Genomic DNA, 21,072 nt, shown 5'->3' on the forward strand with positions numbered 1-21,072 from the left:
AATAATTTAAATTGTTATGGCACAGATATCTTTTATTTTAAAATTAATTTTTATTGGAGTATAGTTGATTTACAATGTTGTGTTAGTTTCTGCTGTACAGCAAAACAAATCAGTTATACATACACATATATCCACTCTTTCTTACATTCTTTTCGCTTATAGGTCATTACAGAGCATTGGGTAGAGTTCCTTGTGCTATACAGTGGGTCCTTGTTGGTTACCTTTTTGTTTTTTTAAATGTCTTTATTGGAATATAATTGTTTTACAATGGTGTGTTAATTTCTGCTTTATAACAAAGTGAATCAGCTATACATATACATATATCCCCATATCTCCTCCCGCTTGCATCTCCCTCTCACTCTCCCTATCCCACCCCTCTAGGTGGTCACAAAGCACAGAGTTGATCTCCCTGTGCTATGTGGCTGCTTCCCACTAGCTACCTATTTTACATTTGGTAGTGTATATATGTCTATGCCACTCTCTCACTTTGTCCCAGCTTACCTTTCCCCCTCCCTGTGTCCTCAAGTCCATTCTCTACGTCTGCATCTTTATTCCTGTCCTGCCCCTAGGTTTTTAAGAATCATTTTTTTTTAGATTCAATATATATGTGTTAGCATATGGTATTTATTTTTCTCTTTCTGACTTACTTCACTCTGTATGACAGACACTAGGTCCATCCACTTCACTACAAATAACTCAATTTCATTTCTTTTTATGGCTGAGTAATATTCCATTGTATATATGGGCCACATCTTTATCCATTCTACTGTTGATGGACACTTAGGTTGCTTCCATGTCCTGGCTATTGTAAATAGAGTTGCAATGAACATTGTGGTACATGACTTTTTATGAATTATGGTTTTCTCAGGGTATATGCCCAGTAGTGGGATTGCTTGGTCATATGGTCATATGGTAGTTCTACTTTTAGTTTTTTAAGGAACCTCCATACTGTTCTCCATAGTGGCTGTATCAATTTACATTCCCACCAACAGTGCAAGAGTGTTCCCTTTTCTCCACACCCTCTTCAGCATTTATTGTGTGTAGATTTTTTGATGATGGCCATTCTGACTGGTGTGAGGTGATACCTCATTGTAGTTTTGATTTGCATTTCTCTAATGATTAGCAATGTTGAGTTCATTAAGACAGTAGATCAGAAAATATAACTTTTGATTTGCAAGAGAAGGATTTTGTTAGGAGAAGAAAGATTCTTGAGAATCAACCAAAGAAGGCTCTGAATAATGCAGGATATAAAGCTTATTTTCTAAAAAAAGATCGGAATGATGATGAAGAAAGACTACATTGCTTACATTCTGGAGGCTAGATGAACTTCATGCGGGCGGTGGGGAAGGCAGAGAAGACTTGAATGAAGGTGTGTCTTTAAGAAGTCCCATTGGTTCTGGGACAGGGAACTCTTCCTAAGAAATCCACTGAGAGTGAATTCAGTAGCAGCAGGACTGCCCAGCATCTTCGGTTGCCAGTGCCAAGGAGCCTCATAAAAGACAAGATGATGCATTTGAGTTTCTTTGCTTATGAAGTGAGCATTGAATGTTTCCTGTGCTGAGGAGTCATTTAGTTGACCTTCCCATCACTCTTAGTGGAGGGTCTTCCATCAATAGCTGCCTGAGTTGTTGTCTGGGTATTTTCCTACAGAAGGTTCTTTTCTCTTTGTCCTTCCTGAATCCTATTTGAAGAGCAATGCACATACATTCCCTTTCTAATTGTCCAAGTACATTTGCAAACCCCAGAGATTGATGGCAGAAATTAACACAACAATGATGCTTTAATAAAAAAAAAAGAAAGGAAGGAAGAAAGGAAGAGAAGAAAGAAAAAGAAAGAAAGAAAAAGAAAGAAAGAAAGAAAGAAAGAAAGAAAGAAAGAAAGAAAGAAAAAGAAATTGACAGGAGAGTCGTTTTGGTGGTGTGAAAGGAAAAGTTCTCAGTATCCATAGTTGCCTGATAGGGCAAATATTTTAGTGCAGAACTGCTAACAGGGAATTTTTTTTTCTTAGTCACAGTTGTATTCTCAGTGCCAAGGAAGGTGATGATATATTGAGGATTATCGGAATTTGAGGTCTAATGCTTTGTTTCCTCTCCAAATTTGGAGATATCATGTGTCAGTAAACTTCCTTAAATCTAGGTTTCTTACCTGAAAATGGATTAATGATACCTAATCTTCACCTATTTGTAAAGATTCAATGAGATAATGTATGAGAAGAGTTTACTTTTGTTATTATTATTCATTAGCATGGCTTTTCCATACAAGACCATATTTGCACCCTTAGTTTTAACTTCTATTCAGTGGATTGATGGCTATCTTAATGGAAGAGCGGTAGAAAAAGTAACATGTCTTCAAAAGATGAAATTAGGTGCTGTGTCAAAGCAGTCAGCATTTTGGACCAAGCAGGAAATCTGATTGAATTTTGAAAGTCAGTGAGGAGGCTGGGCAGGTTAAGATGGTCTACCTCATTGAGACTCCTGTTTCTGAAGTTGTGGCTGGAATGGTTGAGATTTCTATTACTCTTCTTCAATCATCAATAATATTTTCATAAAAGTTTAGTCATTTCTGGGGAAGCATATACATTTAACATGGAAAAGTTTTGACTTGTGAATTCTCAAGTGTCAAAAAGGAATTGTTGATAATTCTAGCATACTGATATAACACATATATTGATTCTGCAGATAAAACATTCAGATTTCCTTTGATGTTTAACTAATAGTGTAATGTGATCTGATTTGAAAGTAGTTTTTTATAAGAAATTTAACTAAAATCATGTCCTTATTTTCATAATAGTGGAGTAAATTTTATGGATGATAATTAGGTATTTTATAACCCCTCAATGCAGGACCTCCAAGTATGTATATATTTTATGGAGTTTTCAAACAAATAAAAAATTAAAGCACTGGCTTCTGGAAATGTCCTATGGACAATAATGTTACTATAAAATGCAATGTATATTTTGAATTCTTAACGTTTTTATTAGAGAACTTACTGTTAATCATTTGACATTTTGAAGAATCTACAATAAAATAATAATTTTACTCAGTTTATTCTCAGAAGACGGTAAAATAATGGCAAAGACACTGTGCTGCTGTTATTCATTTGTTTTTCATATGGATGTTCATCTAGTGAATTATTCACTAAATTATATTGTCTATGGATATTTCAAAATCTCAACTAATCAATCTTTCTGAACTCATTTTAATGGATTTTAGTTTTAGTTCTTTCCATGATTATTAGATTTAATGTCATTAATGTGTGTCTTATGGCTATTATGTCCTCTGTAAATCAGTTTTATAAACCAGAGGCAGAGAAGGAGGTCCTAAGATTCCATTCTTTCCTGGACCCTTGATTCTTTGCTTATCCCCTACTTTGGCTTAACTCCTTGCAAATGGTGCTAATAGTAACCAAAAAATAAGAGATTTGGAATTTCTACTTGCTCTAGTCTCTTCTATAATGGTAGCTTATCTAAAGAGTTAGAATGTGGGACTCACTGTTTATGTTATATTATTATCAGTAATTCTCAATGAAACTTTAATTGCTTTAATTTCTGTTCTGAATGTGGAGTCTGGGATGTGTGCCAGAAATTCTTACTTTGAAAATACTAATAAAAATACATCCAGGTTTTGATTTTGTTAACATGTCTCTTTTTTAATGGTTCACTGCATGAAATGTTATGGAATTACATGTTTTGTTATCTTCAAATTTACTGTAAATTCTAACAGGGGCCTTGTTGAAAAAATTACTCAGGAAACTGACTATAATTCAATAAGAGGTAAATGAAGCATCTTCAAAAATTACTTTACCAAATTTATATTTTAAATTGTAATTTTTTTTTTTTTTTTAGTTCCCACTACTAATAAACTACCTCACAGTGAATGACAAGATAGACATGCGGATTAAGTTTCCAGCTGCAGCCTATTTCTTATTTTATTTTCCCTTAGACAGATAATAAGTTCGTGTACTGTTTAATATTTAGCTCTTTTGAAGTAGAAGCTTCATCATAAAAATTCATTCTAAAATCAGTGAAAATGTATAACTTGGGAGTTGTCAACATTATATAGTTAGTAAATTGTATAAACTGATTTCAAAAGGAATAACTTCATAGCTATAGCTCACTTTCTAGAGCAGAAGTGTTTCTAAAACCCTCTCCCTCAATTGGGCTTTATGGTATCAAAAGCCAGACTTCATTGATTTCTCAGCTATTCTTTTGGGAAATGTGTTAAACCAAATATAGAAGAAAAATAACAGATTAGAATTGGGGAAGTTTTTAGAATCACATCTTTAATGCAGAAAAATACATTTTTATATATTAATTCAATGAGGCATATTTTATATATCATATAATTCACCCACTTCAAGTATACAATTCAATATTTTTTAGTAAATTTACAAGCTGTGTAAGCATCACAGTCAATCTGTTTTAGAATATTCCCATCACACTGATAAGATCCCTCATCTCCACCAACTGTCAAACTCTGTCTCCCACACTCCCCACCCCCTACCACCTCAGGCAACCATTAATGTATTATCTGTCTCTATAGATTTGCCTTTTATGGACATTTCACATAAAAGCAATAATACAATATATGTTCTCTTCTTTCTGGCTTCTTTCACTCAGCATGATGTTTTTGAGGTTTGTGCATGGTGTAGCATGCATCACTAGTTTGTTTCTTTTAATTACTGAATAGTGTTCCATCACATGAATATACTAGTACTTTGTCTATCCATTCATCAATGGAGAGCTATTTAGGCTGTTTCTAATTTTTGTTTCTTATATATAAGGCTGCTAAGAACATTTGTGTACGAGTCTTTGTGTGAACATATTTTTTTTTGGACTGACACCTAAGAGTGTAATTACTAGGTCTTATGGCAAATATATGTTTAACTGCTTAAGAAACTCTCCAACTGTTTTCTAAAGTGGCTATGCTATTGTAAATCCCCATTAACAATGTATGAGGGGTTTCCTTTCTCACATTCGTTATTGTATGCCTATTTTTTAATAGCCATTCTAACAGATGTGAAATGGTTTCTAATTGTGGTTTTGATTTGCATTCCCTAATGACTAATGATGTTGGGTATCTTTCCTTATACTTGTTAGCTATCTTCTCTATTCAAATGTATATTCAATTCTTTTATCTACTTTTGTTGGGTTTTTTATTTTTTAATTATTTGGCTATAAATATTCTCTGTTTATTGATGGGAATCCTTTATCAAGTACACGTTTTACAAGTATTTTTTCTAATCTGTTGCTTATTTTTTCATTTTATTAATAATGTTTTCTGACTGTCACTGTTTGCAGATGACATGATACTATACATAGAGAATCCTAAAGATGCTACCAGAAAACTACTAGAGCTAATCAGTGAATTTGGTAAAGTTGCAGGATACAAAATTAATGCACAGAAATCTATTGCATTCCTATACACTAATGATGCAGAATCTGAAAGAGAAATTAAGGAAACACTCCCATTTACCACTGCAACAAAAAGAATAAAATACCTAGGAATAAACCTACCTAGGGAGGCAAAAGACCTGCATGCAGAAAACTATAAGACCCTGATGAAAGAAATTAAAGATTATACCAACAGATGGAGAGTTATACCATGTTCTTGGATTGGAAGAATCAATATTGTGAAAATGACTCTACTACCCAAAGCAATCTACAGATTCAATGCAATCCCTATTAAATTACCAATGGCATTTTTTACAGAACTAGAACAAAAAATCTTAAAATTTGTATGGAGACAAAAAAGACCCTGAATAGCCAAAGCAGATTTGAGGGAAAAAAATGGAGCTGGAGAAATCAAACTCCCTGACTTCAGACTATACTACAAAGCTACAGTATTCAAGACAATATGGTACTGGTGCAAAAACAGAAACATAGATCAATGGAACAAGATAGAAAGCTCAGAGATAAACCCATGCACTAATGGTCAACTAATCTATGACAAATGAGGCAAGGATATACAATGGAGAAAAGAAAGTCTCTTCAATAAGTGGTGCTGGGAAAACTGGGCAGCTACATGTAAAAGAATGAAATTAGAACACTTTCTAACACCAAACACAAAAATAAACTCAAAATGGATTAAGACCTAAATGTAAGGCCAGACATTATAAAACACTTAGATGAAAACATAGGCAGAACACTCTTTGACATAAATCACAGCAAGATCTTTTTTGATCCACCTCCTAGAATAATAGAAATAAAAACAAAAATAAACAAATGGGACCTAATGAAACTTCAAAGTTTTGCACAGCAAAGGAAACTGTAAACAAGATGAAAAGACAGCCCTCAGAATGGGAAAAAATATTTGCAATCGAATCAACAAACAAAGGATTAATCTCCAAAATATATAAACAGCTCATGCAGCTCAATATCAAAAAAATAACCCAATCCAAAAATGGGCAGAAGACCTAAATAGACATTTCTCCAAAGAAGACATACAGATGGCCAAGAAGCACATGAAAAGCTGCTCAACATCACTAATTATTAGAGAAATGCAAATCAAAAGTACAATGAGGTATCACCTCACACTGGTTAGAATGGGCATCATCAGAAAATCTACAAACAACAAATGCTTGAGAGGGTGTGGAGAAAAGGGAACCTTCTTGCACTGTTGGTGGGAATGTAAATTGATACAGCCACTATGGAGAACAGTATGGAGGTTCCTTACAGAACTAAAAATAGCATTACCATATGATCCAGCAATCCCACTACTGGTCATATATCCAGAGAAAAGCATAATTCAAAAAGACACATGCACCCCAATGTTCATTGCAGCCTGTTTACAATAGCCAGGTCATGGAAGCAACCTAAATGCCCATCGACAGACAAAGGGATAAAGAAGATGTGTTACATATATACAGTGGAATATTACTCAGCCATAAAAATGAACAAAATTGGGTCATTTGTTGAGACGTGGATGTATCTAGAGACTGTCATACAGAGTGAAGTAAGTCAAAAAGAGAAAAACAAATATCGTATATTAACGCATATATGTGGAACCTAGAAAAATGGTATAGATGAACCAGTTTGCAGGGCAGAAATTGAGACACAGATGTAGACAACAAACGTATGGACACCAAGGGGGGAAAGCGGTGGGGTGGTGGGGGTGGGGGTCTGATGAATTGGGCTATTGGGATTGACATGTATGCACTGATGTGTATAAAATTGATGACTGGAAGGAGTTGAGGAAGATGGCAGAAGAGTAAGATGCAGAGATCACCTTCCTCCCCACAGATACATCAGGAATACATCTACACGTGGAACAACTCCTATAGAACAATCACTGATCGTTGGCAGAAAACCTCAGACCTCCCAAAAGGCAAGAAACTCCCCCACATACCTGGGTAGGACAAAAGAAAAAAGAATAAAAAGAGACAAAAGAATAGGGACGGGACCTGCATCTCTGGGAGGGAGCAGTGAAGGAGGAAAGGTTTCTACACACTAGGAAGCCCCTTCCCGGGCAGAACTGCAGATGGTGGAGGGGGGAAGCTTAGGATTCACGGAGGAGAGCACAGCAACAGGGGTGGGGAGGGCAAAGCGGAGAGAATCCCTCACAGAGGAGTGGAGCCGAACGGCGCTCACCAGCCCAAGAGGCTTGTCTGCTCACCTGCCGGGGCAGGTGGGGGCTGGGAGCTGAGGCTCGGGCTATGGTCAGATCGCAGGGAAAGGACTGCGGTTGGTGGCGTAAACACAGCCTGAAGGGGGCTAGTGCACCACGGCTAGCCAGGAGGGCATCCAGGAAAAAGTCCGGAAAAAGAGACTTTTTCTTCCCTCTTTGTTTCGTGGTGTGCAAGGAGAGGAGATTAAGAGCGCTGCTTAAAGGACCTGAAAAGACGGATGCGAGCTGCGGCTATCAGTGCGGATCCTAGAGACGGGCATGAGACGCTAAAGCTGCTGCTGCTGCCACCAAGAAGCCTGTATGCAAGCACAGGTCACTATCCACACTGACCCTCCTGGGAGTCTGTGCAGCCCTCCACTGCTAGGGTCCCGGGATCCAGGCACAAATTCCCCAGGAGAACGCATGGCGTGCCTCAGGCTGGTGCAATGTCCCGCCAGCCTCTGCTGCCGCAGGCTCAGCCCCATCCGTAACCCTCCCTCCCCCTGGCCTGAGTGAGCCAGAGCCCCCGAATCAGTGGCTACTTTAACCCCGTCCTGTCTGAGTGAAGAACAGACGCCCTCAGGTAACCTACATGCAGAGGCGGGGCCAAATCCAAAGTTGAACCCCAGGAGCTGTGCTAACAAAGAAGAGAAAGGGAAATCTCTCCCAGCAGCTTCAGGAGCAGGGGATTAAATCTCCACAATCAACTTGATGTACTGTGCATCTGTGGAACACCTGAATAGACAACTAATCATCACAAATTGAGGAGGTGGACCTTGAGAGCAAGATTTATTATTTTTTTCCCTTTTCCTCTTTTTGTGAGTGTGTATGTGGATGCTTCTGTGTGAGTTTTTGTCTGTAAAGCTTTGCTTTCACCATTTGTCCTAGGGTTTTGTCAATCTGTTAAAAAATTTTTTTCCTTAATTAAAACAATTTTTTTCATAATAATTATTTTTTATTTTAATAGCTTTATTTTATCTTACTTTATTTTATTTTTTCTTTCTTTCTTTTTTCCCTTCCTTGCTTCCTTCCTTCCTACCTTCCTTCCTTCCTTCCTTCCTTTCTTTCTTTCTTTCTTTCTTTCTTTCTTTTCTTTCTTTCTACTTTTTCTCCCTTTTATTCTGAGCTGTGTGGATGAAAGGCTCTTGGTGCTGCAGCCAGGAGTCAGTGCTGTGCCTCTGAGGTGGGAGAGCCAACGTCAGGACACGGGTCCACAAGGGACCTCCCAGCTCCACGTAATATCAAACAGGGAAAATCTCCCAGAGATCTCCATCTCCACAACAACACCCAGCTTCACTCAATGACCAGCAAGCTACTGTGCTGGACACCGTATGCCAAACAACTAGCAAGACAGGAACACAATCCCACCCATTAGCAGAGAGGCTGCCAAAAATCATAATAAGGCCACAGACACCCCAAAACACACCACCAGACGTGGACCTGCCCACCAGAAAGACAAGATCCAGCCTCATACACCAGAACACAGGTTCTAGTCCCCTCCACCAGGAAACCTACACAACCCACTGAACCAACTTTAGCCACTGGGGACAGATACCAAAAAGAATGAGAACAACGAACCTGCAGCAATTATGAACCTGCAGCCTGCAAAAGGGAGACCCCAAACACAGTAAGATAAGCAAAATGAAAGGACAGAAAAACACACAGCAGATGAAGGAGCAAGATAAAAACCCACCAGACCTAACAAATGAAGAGGAAATAGGCAGGCTACCTGAAAAAGTATTCATAATAATGATAGTAAAGATGATCCAAAATCTAGGAAACAGAATAGAGAAAATGCAAGCAACATTTAACAAAAACCTAAAAGAACTAAAGATGAAACAAGCAATAATGAACAACACAATAAATGAAATTAAAAATACTCTAGAAGGGATCAATAGCAGAATAACTGAAGCAGAAGAACGGATAAGTTACCTGGAAGATAAAATAGTGGAAATAACTACTGCAGAGCAGAATAAAGAAAAAAGAATGAAAAGAACTGAGGACATTCTCAGAGACCTCTGGGACAACATTAAATGCACCAACATTTGAATTATATGGGTCCCAGAAGAAGAAGAGAAAAAGAAAAGGACTAAGCAAATATTTGAAGAGATTATAGTTGAAAACTTCCCTAATATGGGAAAGGAAACAGTTAATCAAGTCCAGGAAGCACAGAGAGTCCCACACAGGATAAATCCGAGGAAAAACATGCCAACACACATATTAATCAAACTATTAAAAATTAAATACAAAGAAAACATATTAAAAGCCGCAAGGGAAAAGCAACAAATAACATACAAGGGAATCCCCATGAGGTTAACACCTGATCTTTCAGCAGAAACTCTGCAAACCAGAAGGGACTGGCAGGACATATTTAAAGTGATGAAGGAGAAAAACCTGCCACCAAGATTACTCTGCCCAGCAAGGATCTCATTCAGATTTGATGGAGAAATTAAAACATTTACAGAGAAGCAGAAGTTAAGAGAGTTCAGCACCACCAAACCAGCTTTACAACAACTGCTAAAGGAACTTCTCTAGGCAAGAAACACAAGAGAAGGAAAAGACCTACAATAACAAACCCAAAACAATGAAGAAATGGGAGTAGGAACATACGTATCGATAATTACCTTAAATGTAAATGGATTAAATGCTCCCACCAAAAGACGCAGACTGGCTGAATGGATACAAAAACAAGACCCATATATATGCTGTCTACAAGAGACCCACTTCAGACCTAGAGACACATACAGACTGAAAGTGAGGGGGTGGAAAAAGATATTCCATGCAAATGGAAACCAAAAGAAAGCTGGAGTAGCATTCTCATATCAGACAAATTAGACTTTAAAATAAAGACTATTAGAAGAGACAAAGAAGGACATGACATAATGATCAAGGGATCGATCCAAGAAGAAGATATAACAATTGTAAATATTTATGCACCCAACATAGGAGAACCTCAATACATAAGGCAAATACTAACAGCCATAAAAGAGGAAATCGACAGTAACACATTCATAGTAGGGGACTTTGTAACACCCCACTTTCACCAATGGACAGATCATGCAAAATGAAAATAAATAAGGAAACACAAGCTTTAAATGATACATTAAACAAGATGGACTTAATTGATATTTATAGGACATTCCATCCAGAAACAACAGCATACACATTTTTCTCAAGTGCTCATGGAACATTCTGCAGGATAGATCATATCTTGGGTCACAAATCAAGCCTTGGTCAATTTAAGAAAATTGAAATCATATCAAGTGTCTTTTCTGACCACAATGCTATGAGACTAGATATCAATTACAGGAAAAGATCTGTAAAAAATACAAACACGTGGAGGCTAAACAATACACTACTTAATAACGAAGTGATCACTGAAGAAAACAAAGAGGAAATCAAAAAATACCTAGAAACAAATGACAATGGAGACACGATGACCCAAAACCTATGAGATGCAGCAAAATCAGTCCTAAGATGGAAGTTTATAGCAATACAATCCTACCTTAAAAAATAGGAAACATCTCGAATAAACAACCAAACCCTGCACCTAAAGCAATTAGAGAAAGAAGAACAAAAATACCCAAAGTTAGCAGAAGGAAAGAAATCATAAAGATCAGATCAGAAATAAATGAAAAAGGAATGAAGGAAATGATAGTAAAGATCAATAAAACTAAAAGCTGGTTCTTTGAGAAGATAAAGAAAATTGATAAACCGTTAGCCAGACTCATCAAGAAAATAAAGGAGAAGACTCAAATCAATAGAATTAGAAATGAAAAAGGAGAAGTAACAACTGCCACTGCAGAAATACAAAAGATCATAAGAGATTACTACAAGCCACTCTATGCCAATAAAATGGACAACCTGGAAGAAATGGACAAATTCTTAGAAAAGCACAACTGCCAAGACTGAATCAGGGAGAAATAGAAAATATGAACAGACCAATCAGAAGCAATGAAATTGAAAGTGTGATTAAAAATCTTCCAACAAACAAAAGCCCAGGACAAGATGGCTTCACAGGAGAAATCTATCAAACATTTAGAGAAGAGCTAACACCTATCCTTCTCAAACTCTTCCAAAATATAGCAGAGGGAGGAACACTCCCAAGCTCATTCCACGAGGCCACTATCACCCTGATACCAAAACCAGACAAGGATGTCACAAAGAAAGAAAACTACAGGCCAATATCACTGATGAACATAGATGCAAAAATGCTCAACAAAATACTAGCAAACAGAATCCAACAGCGCATTAAAAGGATCATACACCATGATCAAGTGGGGTTTATTCCAAGAACGCAAGGATTCTTCAATATACGCAAATCAATCCATGTGATACACCATAATTACAAATTGAAGGAGAAAAACCATATGATCATCTCAATAGATGCAGAGAAGGCTTTCAACAAAATTCCACACCGATTTATGATAAAAACCCTGCAGAAAGTAGGCATAGAGTGAACTTGCCTCAACATAATATAGGCCATATATGATAAACCCACACATCGTCCTCAATAGTGAAACACTGAAAGCATTTCCACTAATATCAGGAATAAGACAAGTTTGCCCACTCTCACCACTCTTATTCAACATAGTTTTGGAAGTTTTAGCCACAGCAATCAGAGATGAAAAGGAAATAAAAGGAATCCAAATTGGAAAAGAAGAAGTAAAGCTGTCACTGTTTGCAGATGACATGATACTATACATAGAGAATGCTAAAGATGCTACCAGAAAACTACTGGAGCTAATCAATGAATTTGATAAAGTAGCAGGATACAAAATTAATGCACAGAAATCTCTGGCATTCCTATACACTAATGATGGAAAATCTGAAAGTGAAAACAAGAAAACACTCCCATTTACCACTGCAACAAAAAGAATAAAATATCTAGGAATAAACTTACCTAAGGAGACAAAAGACCTGTATGCAGGAAATTATAAGACACTGATGAAAGAAATTAAAGATGATACAAATAGATGGAGAGATATACCATGTTCTTGGATTGGAAGAATCAACATTGTGAAAATGACTCTACTACCCAAAGCAATCTACACATTCAATGCAATCCTTATCAAACTACCACTGACATTTTTCACAGAACTAGAAGAAAAACTTTCACAATTTGTATGGAAACACAAAAGACCCCGAATAGCTAAAGCAATCTTGAGAACAAAAAACGGAGCTGGAGGAATTAGGCTACCTGACTTCAGACTATACTACAAAGCTACAGAAATCAAGACAGTATAGTACTGGCACAAAAACAGAAATATAGATCAATGGAACAGGATAGAAAGCCCAGAGATAAACCCACGCACATATGGTCACCTTATCTTTGATAAATGAGGCAGGAATGTACAGTGGAGAAAGGACAGCCTCTTCAATAAGTGGTGCTAGGAAAACCAGACAGGTACATGTAGAAGTATGAGATTAGATCACTCCCTAACACCATACACAAAAATAAGCTCAAAATGGATTAAAGACCTAAATGTAAGGCCAGAAACTCTCAAACTCTTATAGGACAACATAGGCAGAACACTCTATGACATAAATCACAGCAAGATCCTTTTCGACCCACCTCCTAGAGAAATGGAAATACAAACAAAAATAAACAAATGGAACCTAATGAAACTTCAAAGCTTTTGCACAACATAGGAAACCATAAACAATACCAAAAGACAACCCTCAGAATGGGAGAAAATATTTGCAAATCAAGCAACTAACAGAGGATTAATCTCCAAAATTTACAAACAGCTCATGAGCTCAATAACAAAAAAACAAACAACCCAATCCAAAAATGAGCAGAAGACCTAAATAGACATTTCTCCAAAGAAGATATACAGATTGCCAACAAACACATGAAAGAATGCTCAACATCATTAATCATTAGAGAAGTGCAAATCAAAACTATAATGAGATATAATCTCACACTGGTCAGAATGGCCATCATCAAAAAGTCTAGAAACAATAAATGCTGGAGAGGGTTTCAAGCAAAGGGAACACTCTTGCACTGCTGGTGGGAATGTGAATTGGTACAGCCACTATGGAGAACAGTATGGAAGTTCCTTACAAAACTACAAATAGAACTACCATATGACCCAGCAATCCCACTACTGGGCATATACCTTGAGAAAACCATAATTCAAAAAGAGTCATGTACCAAAATGTTCATTGCAGCTCTATATACAATAGCCAGGAGATGGAAACAACCTGAATGTCCATCATCAGATGAATTGATAAAGAAGATGTGGCACATATATACAATGGAATATTACTCAGCCATAAAACGAAATGAAATTGAGCTATTTGTAATGAGGTGGATGGAAGTAGAGTCTGTCATATGGAGTGAAGTTAAGTCAGAAAGAGAAAGACAAATACCGTATGCTAACACATATATATGGAATTTAAGAAAAAAAAAATGTCATGAAGAACCTAGAGGTAAGACAGGAATAAAGACAGAGACCTACTAGAGAATGGACTTGAAGATATGGGGAGGGGGAAGGGTAAGCTGTGACAAAGTGAGAGAGTGGCATGGACATATATACACTACCAAACGTAAAGTAGATAGCTAGTGGGAAGCAGCTGCATAGCACAGGAACATCAGCTCCGTGCTTTGTGACCACCTAGATGGGTGGGATAGGGAGGGTGGGAGGGAGGCAGACGCAAGAGGGAATAGATATGGGAACATATGTATATGTATAACTGATTCTCTTTGTTATAAAGCAGAAACTAACACACCATTGTAAAGCAATTATACTCCAATAAAGATGTTAAAAAAAACACACAAATTTATCATAAGGAATTCTGGTAATTCAGAATTCTGAAAAGGGTCTCAGTGAGCTAAAATCAAGGTGTTGGCAGGTGTCCCTTTCTGAAGATTCTAGGGAAGAATATACTACCTTGCTCTTTACGCCTTCTAGAGGTTGCCTGTATTTCATTGCTTATGATGCTCTTCTTCAATCTTCAAAGCCAAAAGAGTGAGTCAAGTTCCAACTCTGATATAACTCTGACTCCTCCACCTCGCTTTCTCTTCTACTTTTAAACCCTTGTGGTTCAACTGAGCCTTCCTAGATAGCCAAGGACATATTTCTATTTTAAGGATAGCTGATTAGCAACTTTGATTCCATATGCAAACTTAATTCTCCTTGGCCGCATACCTGAGCATATTTATAGGTTCTTGGAATTAGGTTATGGACGTCCTTGAGGGGTCATTATCCTGCAGACCATATAAACTATAATTTTGGTGTCACATCTAGGAACCAGTTGCCTAACCAAAGTCCAGAAGATATTTTCCTACGTTATCTTCTGGAAGTTTTACTATTTTAGGTCATATATTTGTCTATAATAAAATTTGAGTTAATTTTTATTAGATTTTTTCTAAATTTTGAGTTAATTTTTATGTATAGTGTGAGATAAGAGTCCAAGTTCATATTGGATGTACAATTTTCCCATCACCATCTTTTAACAAAGTTAACTTTTTCCGTATTTAATTGCTTGGTATCTTTGCCAAAAATTAATTAACTGTAAAGGCAAGGCTTTATTTCTAGACTCTCAGTTCTGTCCCATTGATATACTGTCCATCCTCTGTCAGTACCACTTTCTTCATAACTATAACTTTACAGTGAGTTTGAAATTGGAAAGTTAAAGTCTTCTAGTTTTACTCAATTTTTTTCAAAATTGTTTCAACTACATTAAGTCTTTGCAATCCCTTATAAATTTCTGGACCAATTTTTAATTTATGCAAAAAACCTGCTGGAGTTTTGATAGAGTTTATGCTGAATCTATGGGTCTGTTGAGAATAATTGTCATCTTAACCGCACTGAATCCTTGAATAAATGAACATGGAATGCTTTAGATCTTCTTCTTCTTTGTTTTTTGTTTTCGTTTTTTTTTTGCGGTACGCGGGCCCCTCACTGCTGTAGCCTCTCCCGTTGTGGAGCACAGGCTCCGGACACAGGCTCAGCAGCCATGGCTCATGGGCCCAGCCACTCCTCAGCATGTGGGATCTTCCTGGACCAGGGCATGAACCCGTGTCCCCTGCATCAGCAGACGGACTCTCAACCACTGCGCCACCAGGGAACCCCCTACCTCTGTTCTTTATTACATTATTTGGTTACATTTTTAGAAAGTTTTATAGCTGATATTGATGTTTTTGATTATTTTTTTCTGGATCTGTAATATTAAGGAGTTATTTTATAGGTCTATATAAAGTCCATAATCTTGTTTTTATTACAATTTTAGTTTTGGTAAATGAACAATGGAGTGGAATCTGGACATGGGTACAAATGTTATTTTTTTTCCCACAGTGAAATGGTCCCTGGTTGTTACTTGATCCTGGCGTTGAACATCAAAGCTTCAGGTCTCTTTTAGGAAATGTGGACAGCAGAAAATTTTCCACTGAAAGGATATGGGGGAAGAGCAGTTGATCCCACTACACTTCACAATGTTGAATTATCTGTAAATAGAATTTTTTTATTTTTTGCAGTACACAGGCCTCTCACTCTTGTGACCTCTCCCATTGCGGAGCACAAGCTCCGGGCGCACAGGCTTAGTGGCCATGGCTCATGGGCCCAGCCACTCCGCGGCATGTGGGATCTTCCTGGACCAGGGCACGAACCCCTGTCCCCTGCATCGGCAGGCGGACTCTCAACCACTGCGCCACCAGGGAAGCCCTAGACTTTTTTTTTTTATTGAACCATTCAGAAGCTGTAGCACACGTCTGCATTCACAAAATCAGTGTCTGGTACTATCACTCTGGCAGGTTTCTTATCGCTAAATTCTAATTCTCAAAGTGATCTTAGGAGTGTACATTATGCCTGCAACTATAATGCCTTTTCAATTCCTGTTTAAACAGACGCATTTAGTCTTTTTTTTTTCTATTTGAATGTTGCTGTGCACCTCTAAATGAGGCCTTTAATACTAAATAATTAGGACCATAAACTCTGCGATTGACTATTATCATGCAGTACATGTAGAAGCATTCCTACCAGCTCATTATGATTAATCTGGGGAAGCAGTGTGGTTATAATTAATTTCTACTCAATTCTGTTTCTTATAACGGGAGATGCACACATCTGCTTACACTTAGTGAAGACTTACTACCTTCAGCATCGTTGTCATCTAAATCACAAAAATTACTGATACTGTGCTCAAAATTAAAGAATACTTGTCATGCACTCAAGGGGCATGGAATAACACTGGATATGAGTCAGGAGACTTGAGTTATAGCTTCGGGCACAAGAAATATCTCTTTTCGGAGTAATTTCAAATCTTTTGGCATCAGGATCTTGGTCTTCAAACTTAGATGTTTCAACTAAGTGATGTCTCTATTCCCTTCATCCAAAATTTTTTGAGTCAGTATAAAATTGTCTCTTTTTTCCTTTTATTTAAAAAAATTGATTAACTTAACAAATAAGACGTGATCTCAATATGAGGTAAAATAAATCACACAATGCAACTAAGCATAAGTCTCTTCTAACCTACCCTTTCTTTCTCTAGCCCTGTCTCACTTCTGAAGAACTCATATCTTTATTTTAATGTGTATCCTTCTAGGTCATTTTCTATGCATTATATGTGAATGTAAACTTTCCAAAATAATAAACTATATATTTAAGCTGCTGCATAGGCTTTGTCTCATTAATGCACCATAACATATTTAACCTTTATTTTGTTGAATGATATTTATATTATTTCTTATCTTTGAAAATAATTATGATGAAGTCCTCTTTGCACATTTATGAAATTAATTCTAAAGGGGAAAAACTGACAGGTGAAATTGTTGCATAATAAAGAAGGCGTAGTTAAACAATTTAACAGAAATTGTCAAAAATCTCCAAAATGCTGCAGAATATACTACATAGTTCTCTGTATTATGGGAATGTTTAAAATGTTGCCAATCTGAGGGCCAAAAATGTGCTGTCTCATTGCTGTTATTTGCTTTTCTGTGCTTATTCATGAAAAGGAGCTGCTTCTTGTTATTACTGTATTTTTATATTTCTGTTTATATTTTTGCCCAAATTTCTGTTTTGAAACATTAATCTATATAAGGTTTTAATACATTCTAGAAACCAATCCCATTTCTTTTGAATATTAGACAATTTTCTTTTTCCAAATTGCCACTTTCTCTTTACCTTTGCTTGTAGTCATTTTTATGTTATGTTTTGGTTTTGTCAAATGGGTTTTTCACTTTAAAATAGCTATGAAAATGGATGTGGCTACTTTTTATATAAGAAAGATAGTCTATTGTACAGAGAGCAATCGTGCACAGATTTATACAAGACCTATTCTATGCAAGCTAATATATCAAAAATAGTAAATGAAGGACAGTAATTTATATAAAAAGAGTAATCCCTTGAGTTTCTTAGCATATCCCATTTGAATATACATTCTATACTTACGTGCTTGTAAAAGTTTGACCAGGAGGCAGAAAGGCTTTAAATAGTTATTGTATTTTCTGATTATAAATTAAGAATCAGGATATCTACTAAGAAATTTGAGAATAAAAATCACATGTAATCCCATCATCCAGAAATAGATATATTTAACCTCTCGATGTGAATCTTTGTCTTCTTTCTAAGCAAACATGCAGAAAGAGCAAATATAGTTGCATCCCAGAAATATTATTATCATTTGTTCAACCCCAAATTATAGAATCATAAATGAAATGCTGGGAGAGGAAACTATGTTTACCTCACATGATTAGTGACGGGGAACCCACTGCTTTTCCAAGCCTTGTCCCTCCTTTCTTTTTCCAAGTGCTTTTTCCAAGCATTGTCCCTCTTTTCCTCCCCTTCCTCTCCTTCCTTCCTTTCAATTTTTTCCTGATAGTTGTTACATTAGAACAAACCTTCTTTTTGTGCACCCTGAAACCTGTCTCCTTCTAACTTTTTGCTTCTTTTTGCCTTAATTATATTTGGATGTATTTGTTGATGAAACGATTGTATGCTATCGAGAATAACAACTTGGACATAACCACGTGTAATATATACTCACACTACTTGTGTGTATCCTGTAGCTAATGATTATGTCCAAATCCATGAGGGGGCAAAAAACTTACTACTAAGTTTCTGTATCCTTTAGACCCTTCTACTCCCTGTACGCAAGAGCCCACTGGCTTGCCCTTCTTTCTAATGCTACATTGTTGTTAACAAAAATCTCTTCTGCTGAGAAGACTTTCATTATACCCCTTACCTGGCTAAATTCTACTTGTCCTAGCCAAATGTTAGCACCTCTAGGGAGTTTTCTCTTTCACAGCCCAATGTGGGTTAGATGCTTTTACTTTTCTATCTCTCCTGCTCGTCTTTGTCTGGGCATCTATCATACTTCTTTGGAATTGCTTGTTGATTTGTATATAGTCTTCTCCTTAATCGATAAGCATCCTGAGAGCAGGACTTCCCCATTTCTGTTTCCATGGCACCTTACACTGCTCAGACTAGACTCATAATAAATATTTGTTGAAAGCACAACGAATGACAGAAAGCATAAACAAACTCTCATAATCTCTAGTCTACATTACAAAGCCCAGTAAAAATGTTCTGATCCAGCCTCAGCTTTCCCCCTTTCTTCCTTCCAAGAAGCAGTCTTTTTTTCCCCCACCACTTGTGTCCTGCCCTTTCTAATGGAAATCAGTCTCATTTCTGCCTTCTCTAATTCTTACCTTTCTTTTCACATTATCTCAAGGAGACAGCACCGTGAATGAACAGGGAAACTTCCTGCTGTGGAACTTTGTGACTCTCCATACATGAATATTTTGGTCTCTGTTCTATTTATTAAAAATACATGTGTCTATCTATCAACTATATTTAAAGTATGCTAGGTACCAAATTGTTCACAGTTAATATTTTATGAGCTCAGATTTTGCATTATTTGTATGATTTTCATTTTGTTTGTATTTTCTAAATTCCTCACAATGAAAATGTAATCTTTCATGTAGAGAAAAATAGTTAAATTATTTAGAACATGAATTATTAGATTTGGCAGTGAAGAGGTCCCTAGTGTCCCTCCAGGAAAAATTTAGGGGAATAGAGAAGGAAAAAGATTGCTAGGAGGCAAGGGTTCTAAGCTTACCACTTAAACATTAGGAACTTTTAAAACTTCTTACCCTGCTGAGATGAACTCCAATTTAAATTGAAATATTACAATATGCTGATAAATTTAGGGTCATTCTAATTGGTTGTCAAATGAGTTTCATTTAATTGCCTAGGGAATGGATATAACGCTTACCCTCTTTCACTGTGGAATGAGGTCGCAACGTCAGTATCCACGGTTCCAGGTACCGGCTCAGAGTCATCATAGCCATGGGGGCTAGGTTCTGTGGGTCCTAGAAGGAATAGTCATATTAAAATACTCTGCACTTTATTGTTTCTTTTGGATCATTTCAGTTTCCGTGAAATTAGTTCCTTTTCTCCCTAGACTGTTAAGAATATTTGGAAAATACATGTTCAAGGGCTTCATTCCAGGACCCTCTGGAGATAACAGGGCATCACGGTGAGGATGGCATACGCTTTGGAGTCAGAAAAGCATCAAAGTTGGATTGCCAGTTGCACCACTCACCTGCTGTGTCCTTGAGCTTGTAAATCCCCTAATTCCTCTAAGTCTTAGTTTTTTTTTTTTTATCAGAATAACAGGGTTCTTATGAGAGTCATGACAAAATTAATATTTGATAATTGTAGATAGTAGTTACCTTCCTCTACTTTTCTCTTGTTTCCTCTTCTGCTACTGGATTTCTTTTCTTTTAAATAAATACTTCTTTTTCTTGTGTGAAGGACATGGTCTCCTTAGAGAGGCTAATGAAAGCTATGGACTCTCTCTCTCCAGGAAAATGATGCACACTTTGGCAAAAATTGACATATAATTTTAGACAATTCATGGATCCCTGTGAAACATTTCCATGGGCTTAGTCCTTAATAAATGTTGTTTTACATTTATAAGCTCAGCTCAGTTCCATTTTTCCTCTTATTCACTCTACCATGGGATTCAAGTCTCAGAGCCTTTTCCAAGGGATGTTGGAGGCTGGGAGTGTGACATCTATCACCATTCACCAGAACATACAGTACAGCAGGTGCCAATGAGCAGAAATGACTACTTGGGGACTGAGATCAGTGTTGCCTTTCTCTTCCAAGGCCTTGTTAATTTTTATGGGGCTCACTTGTTCAAAGCCACCATTGTTTACCTCCAGGAAGCAAATGAGGATCAAACTCTAGATGATCAGATTCTCTGATGCCTCAAAGCCTGGATTAGCAACCTTCTTTCAGTTGATTCATCTTTAATCAAAGGAAAGTTAAAGAGTCAATTTATTAAATCCCTATATTTAAACTCATTTGGCTTGTATTCAGTGTGTTGCAATCTGAAGAGTCAAACAAACAAAGAAAGAAACAAGCAGAAACAAGCACAGAGCATCTGGCTTTTGTTTTTGCCCTTAGGAGTGCTCTCTGGTGGCCAGGGTCCTTTTTGCATTGCCTGAAGTGCGGGA

Source organism: Monodon monoceros, unplaced genomic scaffold, assembly GCF_005190385.1.
Source record: "Monodon monoceros isolate NGI ecotype Baffin Bay Population unplaced genomic scaffold, NGI_Narwhal_1 Super_Scaffold_20, whole genome shotgun sequence".
NCBI lineage: Eukaryota > Metazoa > Chordata > Mammalia > Artiodactyla > Monodontidae > Monodon > Monodon monoceros.